Here is a 23073-nt window from a genome sequence, read left to right as displayed (position 1 = left end):
GTAATTTGCATTATTTAGTTTAATGGCACCACAAGTCGATTTACATATATGCACACATATTAGTAAAGGTAAAAAAAAAAGTAAAAACCGTTAAGCGTCTCTGGCTACGCAAACCTGATTTCAGTTCGAAATATAAAAAAATATATTTTCCTGGCTCAAAATGTGATATCAGACGTTCATGAACTAAACTTAATAGGTACTATTAAGTTTAAATGACTGTACCTCTCTCCTACGTCTATGGTGATGGCACAAAAGTTGATATTTGAGAAACTTTGCTAGCAATAATCTGTAGGCAGTATACCGTTACTGCGCAGCGCTGGGAGCCGCCATCTTTGTTTGCCATTGCTTGTGAGGCGCTGAGGGGTTTCTCAAACAGGCACGGCCACTAACGGTGGAAGCAAGCGTAGCTGTCTGGCTATGTGGGCGATGAGATGGCACATACTGTACAGCAGCCAGGTCTACAGTCAGAACTCCCTGCAAAAGGGAAATTCGTGAAGGTAGCCGTTCAAAAAGCGCACCACAACCCTGTAAGGCGAGTGCTGTCGCGCAAGCGAAGCGCTTCTTTTTAACCCTTGCAGCGCCACGAAGCCTGCCTGCGTAAATAACCCACCCTTAAACTCAACTGTTCCTAAACAGTCGGGGGACAGTTTCATCTTGACCCACTCAGCACGGCATTTGGTCTCGGCGTTTTAAGAGGTCGCTTGAAATAACGCCAACAATCCCGCAGTTCTTAGCGGATCACAATACTAATGATTTAAAGGTGACATGCAAAGACCACCCGGAGTATACTTCACCATTACTACCAGAAGAGACTGGATTGGAGTGTGCGAAAGTTTGTATAGAGACGATACAGAAACTACACGTCGGATTATAGTGTTAACTAAACTTAAACATAAGCCCGAAGCTATTAAAGGAGAAAGAGTTAAAATGTAATTTCCAAAAAAGTACGGTGAGACTGATTTTGCAGACAGTATACTGTAATACTTTCGGACGTCCATAATCCATCAACATAAGCACACGTTTAAGAGCTTGCTATTTAAATGACTACATGACATTGCTACAGTACTGTACGTATGTGCTCCCGCTATTTAATAATTGTAACTGCGTCTTATTACAGTTCATTAGAACTGCGTTAATGTACGAGGATAGCCCCACACGAATGCTATTCGAAATGAACGGTATGCGCTATTTTAATTTCCCAGGAAAGCAGAAACACGCGCGGCCCAGGCTTTCTCATTACGCCGATGTCTTCCCCGGCTGTCAACGGCGTGACAATTGAAATTAGGCCGCTTGCATGCAGGAAATGCTCTCTGCGTCGCGAAAAAAGCGAGGACACGCTGACAGCTCCTGTCTGCCTTGCTTAGAGCTGCTTTATTGTCAGGTAATACCATTCAATGCAACTGTTTACAGAACCAAGACCTCATAGCACCAAAAGTACAGAGCAAGATTCCCAACAGACGCAACAGCAAGAAACACACTTGGTATAGCTGTCTCACTGAAATGCCTTTCGGCCCACCTGTGCTTAAAGAAAAAGAAATCCCTACACTGGTTTTCTTCTTTCTTGGTTTTAGTTCAAACGCGGGTTATTCTGCCTTACATCTCCCTGTCATTCACACAACTCAGAAAGAAATTATTTGGATTCTTCAGATTACATTACAAAGCACGGTGATCCAGCACAACCACTCACACAAGCACAAGAGGAATCTGCTGATGTTCTGCTGTTACATTCAAACACCAGGGACAGTCAGCCCCGACTCTTCCATTGCACTGCAATCCATTCCAGCTCTTTGCTCCAGCTCATCCTTAATTAAGTGGGTTAATTAAGCACTGAAGGATTAAATCTGTCATTTATTGGAAGGTACCTAGTCCTAGTAATGGAATGGGAACGGGCAATCTTGATGACCACTCTTGTTCTACTCAATAAAAAAAAGGTTCCAACCGATACTGTCATAGGCAGGTAAGCAAATAAAATAAACACTGATAATGAAGTAAGAATTGTAAGGTTAATTGTAGACTGCCAATAGCATAAAAATACATGCTGTTACTCTGATATAGTATAGTATGTCATGCATGTTTGCATATACAGTACATTCATGCCAACTTCTGCAGACCATCTAGTCTAGATTTTTTTCTCTTAGGATGTCTGTAAGATCATTACCACGACTGAGATTAATATAATGTAACATTTCCGTTTCTGAAGATACACCAAATGGAGGTTTATGCACTGCGTTGGTGAGAGCTTCTGTTGTGAAGGTAAAGCACACACAGTTCTCTACTTGGGCAACTGGATGCAAGATGAATAACTAAAACAATCTTTAATTTCAAATAGGTTTAAAGAAATCTGCCCACAATAACACCAATAAAACCTTCTACCTTCAGCTTATATCATATTTATTTATGAAGCCTATTTGGCTTAATGGTAAGAGCTCTTATCTGTATTTCCACAGTGGCACTGAAGCCGTAACATGCTATAGAATTCCAACCTGGAGATTCCCTGACTGTAGTCTCAATAACTACATCTTTAACACCCATAATTGTGAATCTTACTAAAGATAGACCAGGAACTCCTGCACTCCCAGAGATAAGGAGCCAGTCATTTTGGTGAATAGAGCACTGTGCAACCTGACAGTTTTATGTCTCTCCTCTTCCTGTCTACTATTGCTGCTTATTAGAAGAGCTCTTAATCACAGTAACTAAGCTCAGGACATGAAAACTAAGCAGCTGTGGTTGAAAAGGGAAAACAATATACACACAGACAACATCTGTTGGTTGTGACCTGCTTTTTCCAGCACAGGCTGTGTGAGTTAGTTCTCATTCATTTTAGACCAAATGAGAGGAGGTGGTTTGTTTCTTTTTTAACCCAGGGGTCTCACCCAGAGAGTCAGCATCAATAACCTGGCTGTTCTGTTTATTGCAGATCCTCACGGCCTTCGTCATAAGTCCAAATTTCAACCTCTGTCCCCACATTCGTCCTCTGGGTTGACCTTGGCAGAGCCTTTTTAAAGATTTTCAAATACTTAAATCAAATCCTCTCGGTCTCCTCTAAGTCAAGACTTCGCTGGCTGAGCTCTGAAAGACAGCTTTCAGGGAGCCAGAGTGTATGATTTTGGATCTTTATTTATTTTACAAACACGGCCTCAGGGGATTCGGTGCTCACCATTGCAAATCTGCCAGAATCAATAATGTCAGCTGGAGAATTAAATTCTCTCAAGGAGTCCATGAAAGGGAAAATGGGAATGTCAAATGAAAGAGCACATCCCATTCCATCTCATTCACATCTTTACGGTTTACACCTGATCCTGTATACTCTGTGGTTCTGGCTGACCCGGAGTTTCCCACAATGCACTTGTTGGTTTTTGTTCCACTGAGCTCTCGGTTAAAATACTTACAGTAGTAATGGGAAGCTCTTAGATGATGGAAAAAAGGGCTCGTGTGCTACAGTAAAAGTATATTTCACCTAGGCATTTACTGGGAAATTAATAAACCTTAGGCTGGGGAGAAATAAAGTGGTGTATTAAGTAACGTTAGCACAGAATAGGCAGATAGCACCTGAGATGAGCAAATCTCCAGGGCCTGTTGGTATTCCACCAGTTGTATTTAAGGAAATGGGGGACGCTATGAGACCATTAAGACAACTCTTCAAATATTCACTCCAGACACGGCTAACACCCTCTGACTGGAAACATGCTAATATAGCACCCATCCATAAAAAGGGGTGACAAATCTGAGCCAAGTAATCACTGACCAATAACCGTTACTTCTACTACATGTATGGAAATGATAATTAAAACAAAAGGATTTGTTATTCAAAACTCACAAGGGCCACAATAGTGTTAACTGGACGGACTTCAGAAGCAACAGAGACATGAGCCAGAGGACAAAGGCAGAAACTACGGGGAATTGCATTTGAGCGAAGGTCACTTCTTTACACAAAGGGTTGTGGGAGTATGGAACACACTATCCAGCCATGTTGTCAAAGCCGACACCCCTGGCCTCTTTCAAAAAATGACCGAATGAGATCCTCAGGCTTGTTTGGTTGCTAGTCAAGAGGTCGAATGGTTTGTAAATTGTCTAGGACCTTTATGTCCTTATCTTCTAAATCAGAATAATAACATTTTTATCCTACTCAAAAGCAGGAGGACATTAGTTAGTTCCAAAGCATGTGGTTTTAAAATGGTAACCTCTAACATGTTTTGGATAGAATACAGTTCAAGATGTTAATAGTTCAACTGAGGATTCACGGGAATTGCAGGGGGTCCAAATGGAACAGTACACTGCAGGAGAGGGGGTTCTGTGGCTCGGAACCTCTGAAACACTCACAGTCCAGTGATCAACAGAATTCAATGTCTTTTCATTACTGGCTATAATCCGTGTACACGCCTGGTACCAGGACAGCCACCCATCACATCAGTACTTCTGTTCCGTCACATTTTAACACGTTCACAGGTACAGAACGGCGACATTCCTTTACACTGAATGAATCAGAAGAAGCCTATTTTTTTTTTTAGAAAAATTCAGGTCAAATTCAGGCCGAGGGGTAAAATCTGCAGCCCACCTGGAAACAAATGCTCGGAAATCCTGCTTTATTTCCCAGACAGTTCAGACACTGTTTGCTGGCAGACTGGCTATTTTACTGTCAATATTGCAGTGGCACAGAACAGTGTTGCAAACTGGGAATGCTCTATCTGGATGATCGGCAGAATAGCTGAGCTATGTTCTTTTCAAATGGGAAGATTACATTGAATCACACAAATATACATGTGCATTAAAAATGATGTGGTCAAGAGACAGGCTGCTGACACTACCTGACAGGATGACATGTTCACTGCACGTGTTGCACCACACGCGGCTCACTGATCCAAGATCAAAACATTTTTTCCAACTAGGGGGTCAGAGACAAATCCATGGGAAATCTCTCCTGTCCATTACAAAAGAAGGAACACTCCTGGTCATTACGGTTCTTGTCGCCATTGGACAGTGCTGCTTTTTGATGTTTAACAGTAATATTTTTAGAAAAGGTTACAGACAGTAACAGTTTGAGGAATTACACAGTCCATAGTTTGTGGACTACACGGTAAATAGATTCCTTGACTAGACAAGAAATGAAAAGCTTTTGTTTACTTTAGGGGCTGGAAGTTCTTATTTTCCACCTCTAACATCATTTCAAAACAGTAGATGCCCAAAGATACAGCTCCTTTGGGGTTACTTTCGCCTCCAGATTGTTCTCCGCTGGGCTCCTAACTACTTAATTCAACTACATTTTACAGAATCGTTCTGCAGGGCATCTTTCCCATGTCTTCAGTGGGTGTCGGATTTAAGTCCCACTGTCTTGAACCTTCCACCCTCCACAAATCAGAATTCTAGATAGTCTAACGAGAAGGAAGGTCTCCATTCTCACGCACGAAAGGTCCTCTTGACTCTGGATTTATGAAAGCTTTGAATGGCTGATTGCAATTAGCCTTTGCTCTGTGCACAGCTATTTTATACCACCTTGAGAAGCATTGGTCTGTTTGTTTTTTTTAAAGAGCACAATGCCCTTTCACCGAAAAAGGAAACGCACCTTCAAGGCAGGCTAGAGGGTAAACAATTGATGACCTTTGTCGATTAAACAGTACAACAGCTGATGTTCAAGCAGGATGTGAATGCATGAACAACTGACCTTATATTGTAACACGTTCAATGAGTTCAAGCCCTGTTTTAACAAAGCCTCTGGAACCCAGAAGCTGAGAAAATGACTAAACACTGTACTTCGCATTTCCAACAGCATTAAAGACAAGTGCACATTACTGGATACAATGCCACAATTTTAACTCAACCTTCAAGCAATCGAAGCTGACCGAAGCTAGTTAAATGTACAGTATAAAGGGCCTGAATGATACAAAAGACTGTTCCTTCAAGAACGCTTTGACCCGTGTAGCTGAAGGCACAGAATGTTTGCTGAATTGAACAAATGCTCTTTCAAAAAGGCCAGCTCAAATATTTGAAGAAGATTGTTCCTGCAATTGAAACCCAGTGAAGTGTCGTTAACCATCAAAGCACGGTACTTACTGGAGAAATGAGAAAAGAGATTCAATATACAGATAGGAAATAAGACGGAGGTCACTGGAACAGGGGTTCAGATTAAGCTACATTTGTATGTGATTTGTATTTAACCCAGGACGACTCCATTTCAGTCCTTTCCAAAGGAATCCCCATTGCGCACTGCCATTCCTGCAGAAAAATCCATTTATGCTGCGAATTAGAGTCCTTAAATAATTTACTACAGAAATTTGCAGAACATTTTTACATTAACATTTGTCCGTATGTTGAAAACAATCTTCACATAAGTAAACAATGAGGAGAGGCTGTCTCCGATCGAGTCCAACATCAGGAAGGGATTCCATGATACAAAAGCAGTGGTTTAACACTTGAAGCTTCAGACTGTCGCAGAAAGTGGGCGTTAGTTCATTCCCAATAACGGATTGGTAACACAACCTCCCAGGTGGTTGCCAGCCCTGTTGGCGGAGGTCACAGTGACATGGGCCAATATGTTTCACTTTGTCCAAACACACGGTGCACAATCCGATCGTGCCCGCAACCCTGTCTGGAATTTTCTTTGAAAACAAAATCGAAAAAGATCTCAAGGAGTTAGTCATTTCTATTTTTAACGGCATAAATTATAACCCTCTCTAGCTCAATTAGAAACGCGCAGTTAAACCCACATAACCAAGAGCTCCAGCTCTCCAGCTGACAGACATACACAGTCGCTCGCACCCTCTGTTTCACACGCACAAACAAACAGGTTGTGCTCCCATTTCCCAGTCGCATCCCAATTTAATTTTGAGACATGCCATATATATAAATAATACCTTTACCATGGTAGGTCGGCTTCCTGGACAAGATTGTGAGTTTCAAGCTTTATACTTCATTTGAAGTGGAAATGTGAAGAAGGACTGAGAGGTTCACTGAATATGATATGAAGGATCCATTCAGCTGTAATATCAAGCAGACGTGCACTCGGATTAAACTCAGCAGTACAGCCTGCGGTTCTTCACAGTAAGCGAAAGACCGGGCTGCTCAGGGCAGCCAATGTTAATGCTGTTGCAACAGACAGGGAAACTTTTAATTTATTTCAGCTTCTGTGTGGGATGAATATCTCCCTTAAATCCCCCGACATCTCTGCCCATCACACCATCCCTTAATTACAGTAAATCCTTGTGATTATTGCCTCTAAAATCTGTTTCGAAATAGGTTTGTTCCTGTCTTTAGCAAGACACCTCACTGAACAGCACTATGTAAACTCTGTCTGTGGCCATAAAGGCTTTCAGGCTGCCATCTCTGCTAGGATGAAAGGTGGAACTTGCAGCAGAATGTTGTAACTGAAAGGTCACATGGCGCCTTGGGTCTGGAAGACAAGACGAGTTTCGGAGCTGGTTGTCGCATTCGGAGTCGAGCTCTGTCAATTAAAATTCAGCAAACAAAAGGGTCACGATCTTTTGCTTTTATAAAAACAACCCAGTAAGAACAGGCAGAGATTGTAATTTGTTTAGATAGGTAGAGAAGCATTAAGGTACGGGGTGAGACTCAGTAAAGACGTTCTGTCAGTCTGACATGTCTGATAGTGGGGTGAAACTTATAGCGTGTTTCGCTGGAGCAGAATCAGAAATTGTACTCCATTTTAGGCAAGGTTCCCTAGTTCCCAATTTATTTGCCAATCAGTGGGGAAAAATGCCACTAAAGGAAACACAGGGTGTATTGCAACAAGCACCAGGAGGCTCCCAAGGTGGCTTAACAGTCAAAGATGACGCTGATGCAGATGCTCCCAGCTGGAGCCTGTCATGGTCACTGCTGGCCAGTGACAAGATTCCCCAAGCACCAGTGGGGCAGGACTGGGACTGGTCAGACTGGACCAGCAGACACTGACTCCTGTGACGTCCTGGGCGCCTGCAGGCTTGCAGTGACGTCAGTGAGAAGGGAGCTGAATTTTGCCAATGCCCTCGAATGGCTCTGCATCACAGAAGCACATCCAAATGCCCCGTCCTCCCCAGAGGGCATGCCGCCATGAAGTCGGATTGGCGGGTATATGTAAAACAAGAGCCAGAGATCCCATGTTTATTTCAAGGACAGGATGGGAATGACGTGTCACAAGCCGACCCCTTTCACTTAAGGGGTTCAGTGTCGGAAGTGAGGTTGGCGTAACTCAGCAAAGCTGTCCCCACCTATCGAAGACCAGTGTGCCCCTCACTGTGGCAGATCATGGCAAACATTTACTAAAGCACAGACAAAAATGACAAATTCATGGCACAGCAAAGAAAAAACATGTAAAAGCAAATTCCAAGTTGGAATATACCATGGGAAAATACTGTGTAAATTTCTGGACAGGCGAAGTAGGACACAGTAAATCATTTTCACAACAAAATGCTAGAAGTGTCATCTCTGTGTTGGAAGAGAACACACTTTGATTTTTTTTACTGGGGAGTTTTTGTAGACCTCCTCCCTCCAAATTCATTAGAGAACAGAAATTCAAAGGTGGAAGTTGCATATACATATTAGAATACTTGTCCTGAAACCAAACTTCAAGATGAATTATTTTGATTCTTGAAAATATATTCAGACTGCATGTGCACAAATAATTAGGATTATCAAAACAGACAGTGACGTTGGCTACCACACCTTAAGAAGATCTTTCTCCCAGGCTGGTCAAAAAGATCACGGAACTGAATGTGAAGAATTAACCTCAAAGTTCAAATATACATGTTACACAAAAACAAGCTTTTGCATTAGGTTTACAGCTTTGAAAACAAAAGGGAGAAAAGTAGGCCAGGAAACCCTACAGGAGCGCAGGTGTGGCTCCACTCTGATCCGAGGCTGTTTTGGGAAGCGCCTGTCAGTCACTCCTTCCCTCCCTGAGTTCTCAGTACAGCACAGTGCCGCTGTAATGGAGAGACAGGAAAGAGGCTGCTCATTAAAACACTGGAGCAGGGGGTCAGGGAAATCAGGTTGTCTTCAAATCAATTACAGAATTGCTGCACCCCATCAGAGAGAACAGCTGTGGGGCACTCTCTGAGTGGCACACATTCTAGACCTTCCTAAACCCTGTGCAACTCTTTGTGGAGTATACTGTCCCTGGTTCGATAACAGGAAACATCACTGGTGCTCTGCTCTAATTAATACAGCTCATACAGTAGGTTCTTCAGATCCCACGGTTTGCTTTTGAACACTGACACAGACACGAGGAATGATCACAAGCCAGAATAGCCATCCTTTCTTTGCTGTTCCCAGCCCCCAGACACAACACAAGCACAGCACTCTCCCTGCTTTTCTGCAAATGGAACAGACTCGTAGCACACAGTGCTGTCACAGCTATTTGGACCAGTTATTTACTTTACCAGCCTGGATGCGCACTTGAACTCTGCAGCTCGGAACTGTCCCACACATGCCAGTTCCAAATCACTGACTGTGCCCGCTAAACACTTGTATTAAAAAAATGTTGCATTGCCAGTAAACGCACAGGGGGCAGTTTAGATCTGATCTTCAATGCAATCTTTTTTTGTAATACTGTGTTGCAAATCCTGCTACCGGTGTTTCCATTATTTTTTAAAGTGGTATGATACTGTAAGTGCTCAGGTTTTTAAGGCGTGCTGGGGAGCAAAAGCAGTAATATGCAAATCTCTTAAGTGCACTGCTGAGACATTGTGCTGTCATGCCTTTGCCATGCCTATATATGGTGTTGGGCAAAGTAACTTTTCAAATGGGATGCATCATAGCCAGTGCTTTCTTGTGCTTCTGAAAATCTTTAAAAAGCAATCAGTTGCAGTTCTCAATCCAGTCTTTACGCCAGGGCCTCCAGCAATCACACCTCGCCTATTAAAAACATTTTCCCCCTTCTTAATTAAAAATGTAATCCCTTACATAAGTTAATTGAAACTATAATGCATTACTACTTGAAAATAACTTAGCCCTGCAAGGGATGTACATTTCTCTATCTCACATTCCACCCCTGCTGAAATTAGATTTTTACCACCCAAAGTAGCTAAAGCAGGACTTACAGAGTGGTTTGAAATGGACAGTGCATGGATTTGTACAGCTGTTTGAATCAGGAATGATAAATGCATTTCAAGCAACAATGAAACTACCAAGTATATGGTAGTGTGTATGACCTCCAATTTACATCACAAAAGAGATGAAGTTTCAACATATGCACCTAGTGCCGTCATTGTATGCAATTCAGAACGAGGCATCAAAACGTCTGGTGACGTGGAAGTGACCGAATTTCATTGAAAGCATGCTTTAGACCAAGCGAATTCTACTACTACATTCATAGTACATATTTTCAGGAAACCAACACGTACGAGGAGACATGTTTATTAGATACTTTTAAATATGGTAAAAAAAAGAGTGACATGCCAACCAATGCCAGTCGACATGCCAGTGTTAGAGTGACTAGTGAGCAGGAAGGGTGGCTTTCACATCACAATTCTGGGGAGAACAGCAGTTTGCCTGCCACAACATGGCGACCATACAGTACTTTCACCAAGTTCACGTTGTGAACGTTGTACACTTTGCAGTTTTGAAAATTGTGATACCGTCAATTAATTTTGTTACCAAGATTTAATCACCACCCTGTGAAATTGGGGGTGCAGTTCCCCCTTAAAGTTCCCCCTTTTTATATTAGAATTTCATTTCACTCTTTGTTTTATCAGGCCAATTAAAAGTGCTCCCTTTTCAGCAGCATGCATGTGCTGATATACAGAACTTTGAGTTTTTGGAGAAGTACTTAGAAATAAAATTATTATTATTATTGCTATACTTCTGTTAATATTTGATGAACCTTGCTTTTTATTATGCACCCTCTTTTACATGCCTACTGGGACGGCAATGCTTTATAAATCAGCCCTATACTGAACTTCTCCCTCGTTGGTTTCACAATTGCACAAGGCCAGCATTCACCCCATAGGCAGAAGGTTTTTATGCATTTAGAAATCAAAGAACTGGGAAAGGCAATTCTAGGCTGAAAGAAAAAGCCACCGGCACAGCGACATTTCTTCAAAAGAAACAGTTGGCTGCTTGTTCAGGCAGAAATTCTAGTTAAGAAGATGTGATTTTTATCTCTGTTCCATTCCGAGCAGAGCAAACAGAGCAAAGGACGCACAGTGCACCTTCCTGGGTGTTCCAACACATCCCTGCTACACACATACAAAAAAAGAGCTGGACGGCTTCAAAAAAAAAAAGTTTTTTTCCGTCTCCCACAAAGTCACGGGTCTGCGTGAGATTCCAGCGAGAACAACAAGTCTGCTCCAGTGCTCCCCTCCCATGAGAAAGGCATTTTTAAAAAGCCCCTGTATTGTCTATTTGTGTCAGTTTTTTCTGTTAAATGCCATTTTCGAAGCAAGGAGAACACAAATAAGGTATAGGAGGCTTAGATAACTATGCTGGAGTCTAAAGGCAAAAGCTTTCTGCTGACACTGGAGTCTCCTGGCAATTACACTATTCAGAGTGGCTCTTGCATGGGCACCCCGAGTCCATCATCTGGGGATCCCAAAGGCTTCTGTTGCCATCAAATCCTCACAAGGAAAAAGAAATACAGGCTTTCAACATTCTTGAAAGTCAACAGCACAAAACCTCAGGCCTAACTGGATGAATATATGCCTGTTGCACTGATACGAAGCTACTGATGGTTTATGAAGACCTACAAAACCTAGTGGAGTAAAGTAATAAATTACTGTAATATAAAGTATCACAACATCTCACCCCAACACCAGTGGAACTGCTTTTAGAATCAGGTGGCACCAATTCTCTGTGGTGTACTCCAGCTTTTACTTGTTGACGGTTTCCATATATTTCAACTGCACTGTACATGTGCATCAGCAGATCGGTTTTTAATATATCGGGTTAGAGAAGCGGTGCTGTCAACAGCAGGCTCCACTGAAGTGAAACTTGTGTGCTAAGGCAGACGGTTGTGCCTTCCTTCTGCTCTGTCTGGGCTGCACAAGGTTCACGGCCATTTTCAGACAGGAAATCTAAAGAGGGGAGACGGGGCATGTGGCGGTCTCCGTCTTCTCTCCCCCGTCATCCTCGCGGTGTCATGGTAACGGAGGGCAGCGGTTACGCACGTTCACGCAGTTCTGACTAACCCGTCCTGACTGTGCCCCCGAGGGATGAAGTCATGCGTGGGGCTAGGAGGTCTGCGCAGAGCTGGATCAACGACCAGCGTCCCGAACTACACAATTCCCTTCTTTTAAAAAATAAATTTGGATATGCTCCAAGTCTGAAATGGCCTATAGCTTACCGTACCGGCACGGGGGAGGAAGAAGGCCTGCAGATACAGTTTCAGCACTTTTCATCATGTTGGGGCCGGTCACCTTTCGAGGCACAGAGAGCCCCACAGTGCCTGGCAGGAGAGTTAGCACCAACCGGAGGAGCGATGCTCAGGTAAGGTAAGGAGACATCCCTCATCCTCTCTCAAGTGAAGGCTGTGATTTGTCATGATGTCAGGGCAACATGCTCCAGAGAGAGGTGGGGATCCCTATGTGAATACAACTCGCGATAGAAAACTAGCCTTTCTGGGGGGTGAGTACTGAATTCCATTAACATTTTTTTTTGATAGTTGGGACTTTCTGTTGCTTCAAAAAGTCTAATTGATTGTTCAGCCGTCTCTTCATGGCAAGGTCGTTATTAATTTCCACAGCCGTCAAAAGCAGGAGAGCTGATTCACGCGGCGGCGACTCTCGCAGAGGAGATGAAGCGTAGAGGCGTCTGTTAGTAAGCGTTTCTCACCACTTTTTCCAAGGCGTTTCACTGGGCGCAGTCAAGCGCTTGCACACTGGCCTTTGTCACTCCCACAGCAATAAAAGCAGCTAAACAGAGGGCTCGGCTCCTTGCCCCGCGGGCGACTGTGAACAACACGCAGAACACCTCATGAAAATGAGCCGTGAAGCCCATCAAGACAAACTGAGAATTCCGCTAAGGAGAGGAAATGATGGCGTCTCGGGGGACGGGGGGCCCACAGCATCACAGACTTGGCTAAAAAAAAAAGAGTGGGCAATATTCTTATTTTTTAATCATGTCCTCTTCAACAGCCTAAGAAGGAAGTTGGTTTCTTATGTTCTTTAGAACTGTTCTAACCAAGAGGAGGAAACTCAGCCCACCTAGTTTATTTGGTCGCTAATTGATCCCAGGATCTCATCAAGACATTTCTCGAAGGAAGCCAGGGTTTGGGGCTTCAACATCATGGCTGGATGGTCTGATCCACACTCCCACAACCCTTTGGGAAAAGAAGCATCTCCTGTTCTCAGTTTTAAACACACTTTAATTTGTTTCCACTTGTGTCCTTTGGTCTGCGTTTCACCATTCTTCTGCATTGTGTCAGTGTGGGTTTCAAACCTACTGCGTTGTTCTTGAAGCAGACAAACGGAACTGATTCTATTGTTTCTGTCTTCCAGACACCCCAGACCCGATGTGTGGCTGTGCAGACAAGGACAACATGCAACATCACTGACCCAGCCCCAGAGAGAGTGGCTCACACCAAGAAAGCAAGTCTGCAGATGCCCAGCAGTGCCAAAAGGTACTGAAAGTGCCTTTGGAATAAACCCAGCGATGCAGAGTGGGTAATGAAATTTGCTGGCCAATCATGTGCTACTAACATCTTTTAAGAGACTGTTTACAAACGGCAACTAAACATTCAGCAGCGAGGAGAAAAAATGCCTCCTGTAACCGACAGCAGTGTTTCAGAAGCACTATATCTGCTGCTAGAAGCTGAGATGCTCATCTTTTGAATATGGCTAAAGCCATGCCTCAGCCAATATGAGCAAAGCATTAAGGGAATTCACCAGGAGGCCAATTATTTCTAAAGGATATGAATTATGGGTATGAATATTATCTTTGTTCAATCACAGCGCTGCATGACATTGAACAGTCTTAGGACATTTCATTCCACCTGTTCCACCCAGAAGACAAGCCACAGGATAGTTTTGTTTTCTGTAGTGTTGCCATTCATACCCTGCTCTTAACTCTCTCCTTAACCTGGAAATGTGTTCCTTTTCATTTCTATACACTAGGATACCCTGAATATCTTAGTTTCTTACACTGTATTTTTGGCATCTACTACTTCTGTTCTTGATGGGGACAGTTTTAGCTCATGCTCAATGATGCCTTTTAAAGTCTATAGCATCAATTGCCCTGTGAAAAAGGATACCTGCAAAAACTCTTAAAGGGCAACTATAAGACAGTACCATGCTTTGTGCCATCGTTCAAAAGGAAACGTTAATACGCCCACGCCTCAAAAGTGCCAACTTCTGCTGCTATTGATATCACATTTCCAGCAGAAGTAACACATTGGCCCAACCTTAGGCTTGATAATCCAGCACTAATGCATCGAGATACAGTGTAACGCACAATCCACACTGTGACAAAATGAAGCAAATGTGTAATGAAATGGCTGAAACACTATGCAAATGTACTGTGGTAGGTCTGCACGAGGCTACAAGCGCTACAGGCAGAGGAAGGACACAAGAGCAATGCAATTGCAGAAAATCCTATAAACAATTCTGGGAAACAAACATTTCTTAGACTTCTAATACGGTCAAACTGCCACTGGTCTTATCCATCCCTGAGTCAGAGAGGGAGACGGAGTGGAACGTTTTTTGAAAGATTAGCTCATCTGAAGCAGAGTGTTGTGGACGCCGCGCCTTCCTGTGCCCTGCAGATGCAGAACAGCAGTGCTCCCAGGCCATTAATCAGTGTCAGCTTTAATAAGGGGGTCTGTACTGAGGCTATGTTAGTCCTGCTCCAGAACTAGGACTCTGGTGTTTGTCTTTAACACTTCTTAGCTGGAAGAGCTACTGTAACAGAGATGTTATGTGGCACAAGTGCACTTGCTGACTAACACACACATGTGGGCAAGTGAAACTCTAGTTAAAGACTTGCAGAAGGCCCTCAATGTGAACTGCTGAAGATATAGAGCATCTGTACTTACCCGGGCTCCAGCAATCGAACCAGCATCATTCCGTTTTGGCAAAAGCCCCATCCCTACACATGTGGCATTAGAAAAGTCCTGGGAGCTCAGGTGAATATTGTATTAACTGTAGCTATCATCTAAAGCCCCACATTGGATAAGCCGAAGGCAATGACACAATAGATGATTCCCGATTCATCTGAAGCGGCATTTGAGAGTTTATGAGCTTTATGAAATCTGGAGAAGAATTTCACTGTAATGCAGTTCGGGAATAGAGGCTGATTTGCGCTACCTCACACTAAGCAAGATTCCTGGTGCAGATACTGCACCTCAGGTCTGGTGCATCGCTGAAAGCAAAAGCAGACCAAGCCAATGTGTCACTAATGGCCTAGATTCTTATGTAGTCATACCTCAAACAGAGATTCACCATCTGCTGCTGGCTGAGTGGTCTTATCTACACTATGGTCCAACCTGCTGCTATTGAGATCCCACTTTTTGGGAAGAACAATTTCCAAATCCCTGTTTTGGAACTACATTAAAAAAGAAAAGAAACACTTGTGTTGCATGAGATGCACAACAGTGAACATGCTGGAGATGAAGTAGAGGAAACGGTAAACAAAAAATAAAACCACAGTCCCAAACGGGAATGTTCAAGGTGCTCGGAGACAGCTTTGAAGTCCACATAGAATGGAGGGTTCCCTAATGAAACGGAAGGTTTGAAAAAGCAGCCTCAGACGCCTGGGAAAGCCTTTGGAATCACTGGCTGGGCGCAGGGAGAGCTCTGGGGCAAAAAGGAAATGAATCAGAGATCCGGCGTCACCTGGAGCTGCATACTGGATAAGCAGAAGTAAAATCAAGACAAATGCTGTGCGCATTAAACATAATAAACCACTGGAAACCTAATGAAGACATGCCCAATAACAGTCTGTCAGCCCACTGCACAAAGCAGAGAGGCGTACCGCTGTGTCAGTAGTTAGTATTCTCCGTTAATCACTTTCTATTAAAAGCGCTCACATGGTATTTGTGCAATAATGAGATCATGTAAAAACCATCATGAAAATGTTCCAGTTTCATTTGGAATTACTGGGGAAAACCAACAGTTTCAGTGGGGGTGCGCATATATCCTGTGGCGCACTCCACACGTGCACACAGAATTATCCATCTGCTTCTATGAACGGACAATCCTCTGTATTTTTAATAAGGACATCTGACATAAAACTCATTTTTTCCCAGAAAATGCAATGACCTTAAGATGGAGGTTTTAAAAGATTAACAGGGGAAATGAGCCAACGGTTTGTATCCCTCACAACTGGAATGTGAAAGAAAAGGAAAGAAAAAGAAATGGAACGACTTATATCGGGGACTCTCAGGCTGATGTGACATACCGAGAGAGTTGGCGAGATTCTCCCTCCTCTGCTCTCAGTATTATTTTAATGGCATTGTGTCTAAGGAGCCTTCAAAGAGTCTTGGCATCAGCCCCTCTCCAGTCAGTCTGGATGGATTACCGACTTCAAAGATTTCCCCTGCCACAGATTCATATTGAGAATCCTGTCCCTTCTGGCGAGTGCAGTGCACTACGATGGGGCTAACTCCTTCAGACAGAGAGGGACGCAGGCAGGCAGAGACAGGGAGAGGAGACGGTGTACGTCACACGTGTGATCTGTATCACGCTCTGCGGCCAAAACGCAAATGATTGTAAACCCACGTCGAAATTACTGCACGCCACCAACTTCTGCACTCCAATATCGACTGTCATTAGAAGATGGAAAACTGCTGCCAGAAAAGAGGGACTTGACGCCAATCTCCTTTACTTTGGGGAAGAAACGCCAGAGAACTGGTACGACATCCTGCCTCTTAAGAATGACAGTAAGTGCAACAAGTATAACTGTCAAATTAAAAACAGAAAAGGGCCTAAGGTATGGTAATCATCCTATCAGCCGGCATGTTCCTGATCTCTGGGAACTTTAGAAAACAAATGGACATTGGCAGGGAGATCCAACCCTTAAGTTACACCTTCATGTGAAGTGACTCCATTTTCCCAAGGAGGGAACTAGGCATGAGTGATGTGGACATCTTTACACAGCAGCTCTCTCTGTATCACTTAAACACACCTAAATAAATATGATCTTCTGTGTATCTAGGCCTGGCTGTGGGGGGTGGATTTAAGTGAATTTACACAGCTCTGCGTACAGTACGTACCCCAGAACTCTTTCACCACAAAGCAGGGATATTAGGAGCCCTTCAAACAGACAGCTCATTTCTTCAGTCCCTGCAGATACCAAGGTCTACAGGCTAAAGGCTAAAGAAATTCTAATAAATAAAGTTCAAAGGCAGAAATATTCAGTTTTTCTCTTGGCTTCACATATCACCTTTTATTAATTTCATTCTTGTTTCAGGAAATGTGTACTGGCCACCTCCATTTGCTCAGGAAACATTTTACGGTTAGAAGCCACAGTCAGGCAATAGCATTGCAACGTGACAGAAAGGATCAGGATCCATTGTTATGAATCTATGTATTTGTTGTTTTTTTAGTCACTCACTTCTTATTTAGCCTGCTTCTGTGGTCATAACTGGTCTGTGTCATGGTCAGAGTGTCCCAGTGAATTAAATGCCTGCTTGTCAATGGGCTCATCCTGCATAAATAAGGAATCAAGCGAATGAACAGTCACCATGAGTCACGCTGAAGAGAAAGGTGCCGCCAGCACAGCCTGTCTCGCTGACGCGCGGATCACCAGCACTGTCCGATCGGTTTCGCCTGTCTGGGACCCGAATTTCATTGCGCAGGGAAACAGGGACGCAGCAGGGTTATTTATAGAGCCCCTTCAGGTCTGTGCTGCTTGAGGTGAGGGCCAACATCCACCTGAAAAGGCTGAGCTCTCCCCAGTGGAGGTAGACGCGCAGCTTACTGACACCGCACTGAGCCGAATAAACGATCCTTCCTTCTAATTCTCGTCTGGGGGGGGGGGGGGGGGAGGACACGGTCTCGAAGGGTTTCTCCAGTAAAAATGCTGTGTTTTGTGAGGAACACAGGGAGGCTTTACATCCTTATCAAAGGCGGATGTGCAGAGGATGGAGACTACTAACGCTCTGGTGTAAAGACAGCTAGAGCTTCCTTTTTTAACCTCCTCCTGTCTTCTTTAGTTTGATTTCAACTGGAATACTCTATGTAATGCAACCCCCCCCCCACACACACACACTCACAGGAAAAAAACAGCCTGTTGGGGTGTCAGGCTCAGCAGAAGCAGAGCTCTGCATGTCCACCTGTGAGTCCTGTATATTCAGCAAAGACAAGCTGGCTGCTCTCTGGTGCCCCCTGGACTTGCAAGAATGAGGTGCAACAGACTTCAGAAGGGTATTCACGTATTTAACAAGATCACCTTCTTCATTCCTCCTGTGTCCTTGGTCCTCAGTGTGACTATGAGGTGTAGGTGGCTGACAGAGGGGGGGGACTGTGAACAGATATGTAAAACCGTGGATGGCATTTGTAAATACACGTCAACAATTTGTAGTCAGTGTTAATCCCCCGTTATGGATAACTACTCAAACCAACAAATCAAGGAAAAGCCTTCCCATGCTTCCTCTCACTGATCAACTCAAAACAGCGAGTAGGCAGCTCCAGAGCCAGAATGCTTTGGGTTTTTCACGGAACCATACTGAATCCAAGCCAACTGCCCGCCACAAATAAGTACTGTAGCAGCTGGCTAATTGTCCAGAGGCTTCTCTCTTGTACTCAAGGAACAGATTTGTGATTTGCAGCTGCTGGGTAGGTACAATTTTTGATCTGAATGAGAATGCACGATGAGGCATTGCTGGCTTTAGGACAGGGACGGATTAACACTTACCGGGCTTGGCTGCAGAAACAGGTCAGTTCCATGAGTCCGGAAAGAAGTTTAAGCAAGCAGACAGATGACACCCGACTTGATGGTGTCAAATGCAGCATCTCATTAAAAGGCCACTAACTGCAGTGCGGAGAGCCAGTCAGGTCCTCGTCCTTCGTAGCAAATCAAAACCTACAATACTGCCGAGGGTGTCCCTGAGATGCTAAATCTACACTGGAATATGTAACGCTAGTAAAGTTCAGTTCATCTAGTTGGAAAAACTGCTGTACACAAGGATACCTGTGTGGAATGATTAGTTCCTGATCAACCAAGATGATCCAATCTGAGGAGGTAAATGATAACGTTTTTAACAATGGAGCAGGAAATAAGTTAATTAGAAATTAAGGGTGTTCTTGAAGTCTTCTACTAATTAAGGAATGTTGTGTGGATTAAAAGACTGACTGTAGGATATAAAGCACTTAGCCTCTGGTCACCAGCTCAAAGCAGCTCCGGGCTGTCTGATCAAAAGCTATTTATCCTTCCTTTTCCCCGCTCAAATAATTTAAGATGCAACAAATGGGCCCCACATACCGTCTAATCCTCCTCCGAGATCATTTCAGGAGTGCGAGCTGCTGAACACAGAATGCTCCCTGGTTTCCAAAAAGAGTCTGGATCTTGGTAACAGTGCAATTTACAGACCTGCCACTCTGGGTGTGCCTTTTCATGTTCTCCTCTTGCGCAACAGTTTACACCTTAGTGCAACAGTTCGCTTAAGATGGAACCAACAAGTGTGAGCGCATGAGGGCACGCTGCCTCCATCTCCATCTTGCCAGCAGCTGTATCAACCTGCAACTCCCAGCTGGCAGCCCCCTGAAGCTCAGCAGGTGTGAGCCTGGCCAGTACCTGGATGGGAGACTCCTGGGAAAAACTAAGGCTGCTACTGGGAGAGGTCTTAGTGGGGCCAGCAGGGGGCGCTCACCCTGTGGTCTATGTGGGTCCTAATGCCCCAGTATAATGAAGGGGACACTATACTGAAAAAAGGCGCCGTCCTTTGGATGAAATGTAAAATTGAGGTTCTGACTTTCTGTGGTCATTAAAACTCCCAGGGTGTTTCTGGAAAAAGAGTAGGGGTGTAACCCCCGTGTCCTGACCAAATTTCCCATTGTCATCTACCAATCACGGCCTCCTAATAATAATAATAATCGCTCTGTTCTCCTCCCCACTGAGAGCCGATGTGTGAGCAGATCGGTGCACTATGGCTGCCGTTGCATCACCCAGGTGGGGGACTACACATTACTGGTGGTGTTTGGAAGTTCCCATTACCTGTAAAGCGCTTTGAGTGGAGTGTCCAGAAGAGCGCTATATAAGCGTGAGGAATTATTATTATCTCAGCATGCAGATGCACACACCCCCCCGATACCCCAGACAGCCCTGGTCCTGTCTGCATGGCGTGCGGATCTCTCATGCACCGGCACCTAGGATCTGCTGCAGGAGAAGGTGGTCAGCTCTCTGCTGCAAGAAGAGCCCAACCCCTGTGCTTCTGCTGTTCCTCTGCTTATCCATTCTTGCTCAGAAGCTCAGAAGAATCATACCTGCAGGTGGCACACAGAATGCCTCTTTCTTTGTTCTCACTGTGGCTGCTTTCTTCATACATACCCCCACCCGGCCGCCCAGATCACAGAATGGAAAGGAAGGTTGGGCTGGTGGAGGGGGAGGCAGAAATAACCCCTTCCTTTCTTCTTGAGCCCTTCCTTTTGATGCTGTGAGATAGTGGGAGCACAATGGAGACACTTGACGCTTGGTCAGACAGCCTGTAATTATCCACCCTGATGCCACATGCCCCTGGGTCACAGCTCGGTCCCACTCACAAGTAATCACAACTCAGATATTAGAATATTGACAAAAGCCACAGCTAACACTTGATATATCATACATTTCTCCTAGTCCGAAGAGTTTATCATCATCAAGGGTGAATACATTATGATGTTTAATATATTATACCCTCTATTATAGGGAATCCGATATTAGTATCAGAGGGGAACATAATCTCGTACATACTTGATATCTTATACACTCAGTGTATCAGTGAATCAAACATGCTGTTCACCATATAGTAGGGTGTGTACAGTACGATATTTAAAACAATTTTAAAAATCACACTTACACTTAAAAAAATCAATAGATGCATCTCCTGTTTGTTTTTCTACAGGTACGATTATTCCTATCTAATAATATTTGGGTAAATGCCTAATTCAATCAGAAATTGAAACCAGTCAGAATTCAATGTCTTAATAAGCAAACGCATTTTCATGATCAGTCTCATGGCATATAAGAACAGTAGGCATCTTCGATCCAGGTAAAAAATAAATTACAGGCGACAAATACCGACAGTTCTATACAGGCCTAGTGGCTAAAATAATTATATTTGCTCCTTACACATAATTACACAGTTATTCCCTGCAAACAAATGCCAAATGAGTTAGATTGGCTGGACGTCCTCTTCTCCTTTCTAACCTTTCTGTTCTTTACAACAAACCACAACTATAATATCTCTGTAGCCATGATACCTAAACAGACCACCTGCTGAAAACATTAACAGTTAAGGATAAGAAATTCTTTCACAACTACAAATATACTGTATAACACTTCAAAGCACCTTGCTATTTCATGACATATTCTAAGAAGCAGTCTGGCTTTCTTCTTTGATAATCCTGAAACAGCTTTCTGACGCTTCAAAAAAGGAATTTGCAAAAAAGCAAATCTATGACATAAATGCAAATTTTGACCAAATCTTTGCAGATTTACTGCCTCATTTATAGCTTTTTCCATGGATAAATACTGTTTTGACTGATGAACTACTACAAATGAGTGCAAAGACAGAATGTTGTTGTATTGGCGGAGGCTTTAATTGTAAATTCAATGTATAAGACAGAAAATACAGTATGTGCTCTGCACACAACAAACAGAACCTAGACATTTAAAGTGTTCTCACAAAAGGTCAAGATACCAGCTACTGCAGAACTGTCACTTTAATAGCAGAGTTTCACCAGCACACACTGAAAAAACAGAATGCAAGAAACTTCATGAAGGGCTGCTCTGTGTGTATAGCTCGAACTATCACATCACTGTCCACACAAACTGCAGGACTGCAATTTCGCTTTGTGTACTGTAGCTGAAAAATGGCTTTTTGAGAAAGGTGAAAAGTAGCTGCAAAAGTGGGAACAGAGGAGAAAAGAGTATCCCTCTGATTCCACTGGAAAATGAAATGAAAAAGCTTTTCTTTAGTAAAGGCAGCGCGGAACCAGCAATCGCATTTCCGGATTCTGCACCCAGAAATTCCACTTAACCCAGATTCTAATTAGAAGCAGATATGTCAAACTCAGGTTTTTAAAAACACATTAACGCTGAAAACCCTTGTCACTTATGAATGTCTGCAGCTCCCGCTGAGCTGTTGATATCAAACCGATGAGGGATCTAATTTAATCCATTATTGTGCTTTAACCAAAAAGCACAATGCATTTTGAACAATGATATAGACCACCATTTTCAACAAATATCTACTGATGCATTCTAATTTATAAGCACTAAACAGAAACATCATCATATCGTAACATCCCATAACCATTAAGGTTATTTTTAAATAAAAGACTGATGTACTCCAACCAAAATAAAAAGAGTGAGGACATATTACTGAGAATTAATAACTAATGTATTATGAGTCAGAATACTATAGTCCATGAGTGCAGCAAAAACAGCACAGGAAATTGAATAAACCTTTAGCATCTTCTCAAAGGCTGTATAAAGTTGTTTGTGAGCAGCAAGAGACACCAAGGCAGCCAATAATCCAGAAAACTGTTCTTTATGTCACTGTCTTTACTTTGTTTAGTTTTTTTAAAATGACCTACAGTTTTGTCTCTTTGTTTAAAAGCCGAGACTTCCGATAACTAAAACCCACAGCCATTTCCTAAATACACTGCTCCACAACCTGCCTCAGCAAGGTACTGTAGGTGGGTGTATTAGTACAAGCGCTTCGTTCTGCATTTCGTTGGAGTTCTTCACCCTCAGGAACACACAAGCTCCTCGCGGCTCCGTGGCTCTGTAAACATGCCCGCGCTAATGAGAAGACAGATCTGCCAGTGTGGCAGAGCTCCTGGGCTCCGTCAGCCCGCGCCGACTCGAACTTCTCCGCCTTTGGCTCTTGCCTCCCCGCAGGAGGACTTGTTTCTCGGTCAGACTGATGGGACGCAGACCCCCCCCCCCCCCCCGCCCCCGGGGATCCCGTCTTCAACTCCCCCTGGCTGAAACCGCAGGCACAATTCCGAC

The 23073-nt window shown here is 43.6% G+C and overlaps 1 protein-coding gene across 1 annotated transcript in view; it reads right to left on the bottom strand.

Annotated features, from left to right (window-relative positions):
• znf385c (zinc finger protein 385C) overlaps window positions 1-23073 on the bottom strand; it is a 172474-nt gene that overhangs the window by 44769 nt on the left and 104632 nt on the right. The gene's annotated exons all lie outside the window — the stretch shown is intronic.

Source organism: Atractosteus spatula, chromosome 26, assembly GCF_055471065.1.
Source record: "Atractosteus spatula isolate fAtrSpa1 chromosome 26, fAtrSpa1.hap1, whole genome shotgun sequence".
Lineage (NCBI taxonomy): Eukaryota > Metazoa > Chordata > Actinopteri > Semionotiformes > Lepisosteidae > Atractosteus > Atractosteus spatula.
The sequence above is the reverse complement of the archived record's forward strand: the minus strand, read 5'-3'. Positions and strand labels throughout refer to the sequence as shown.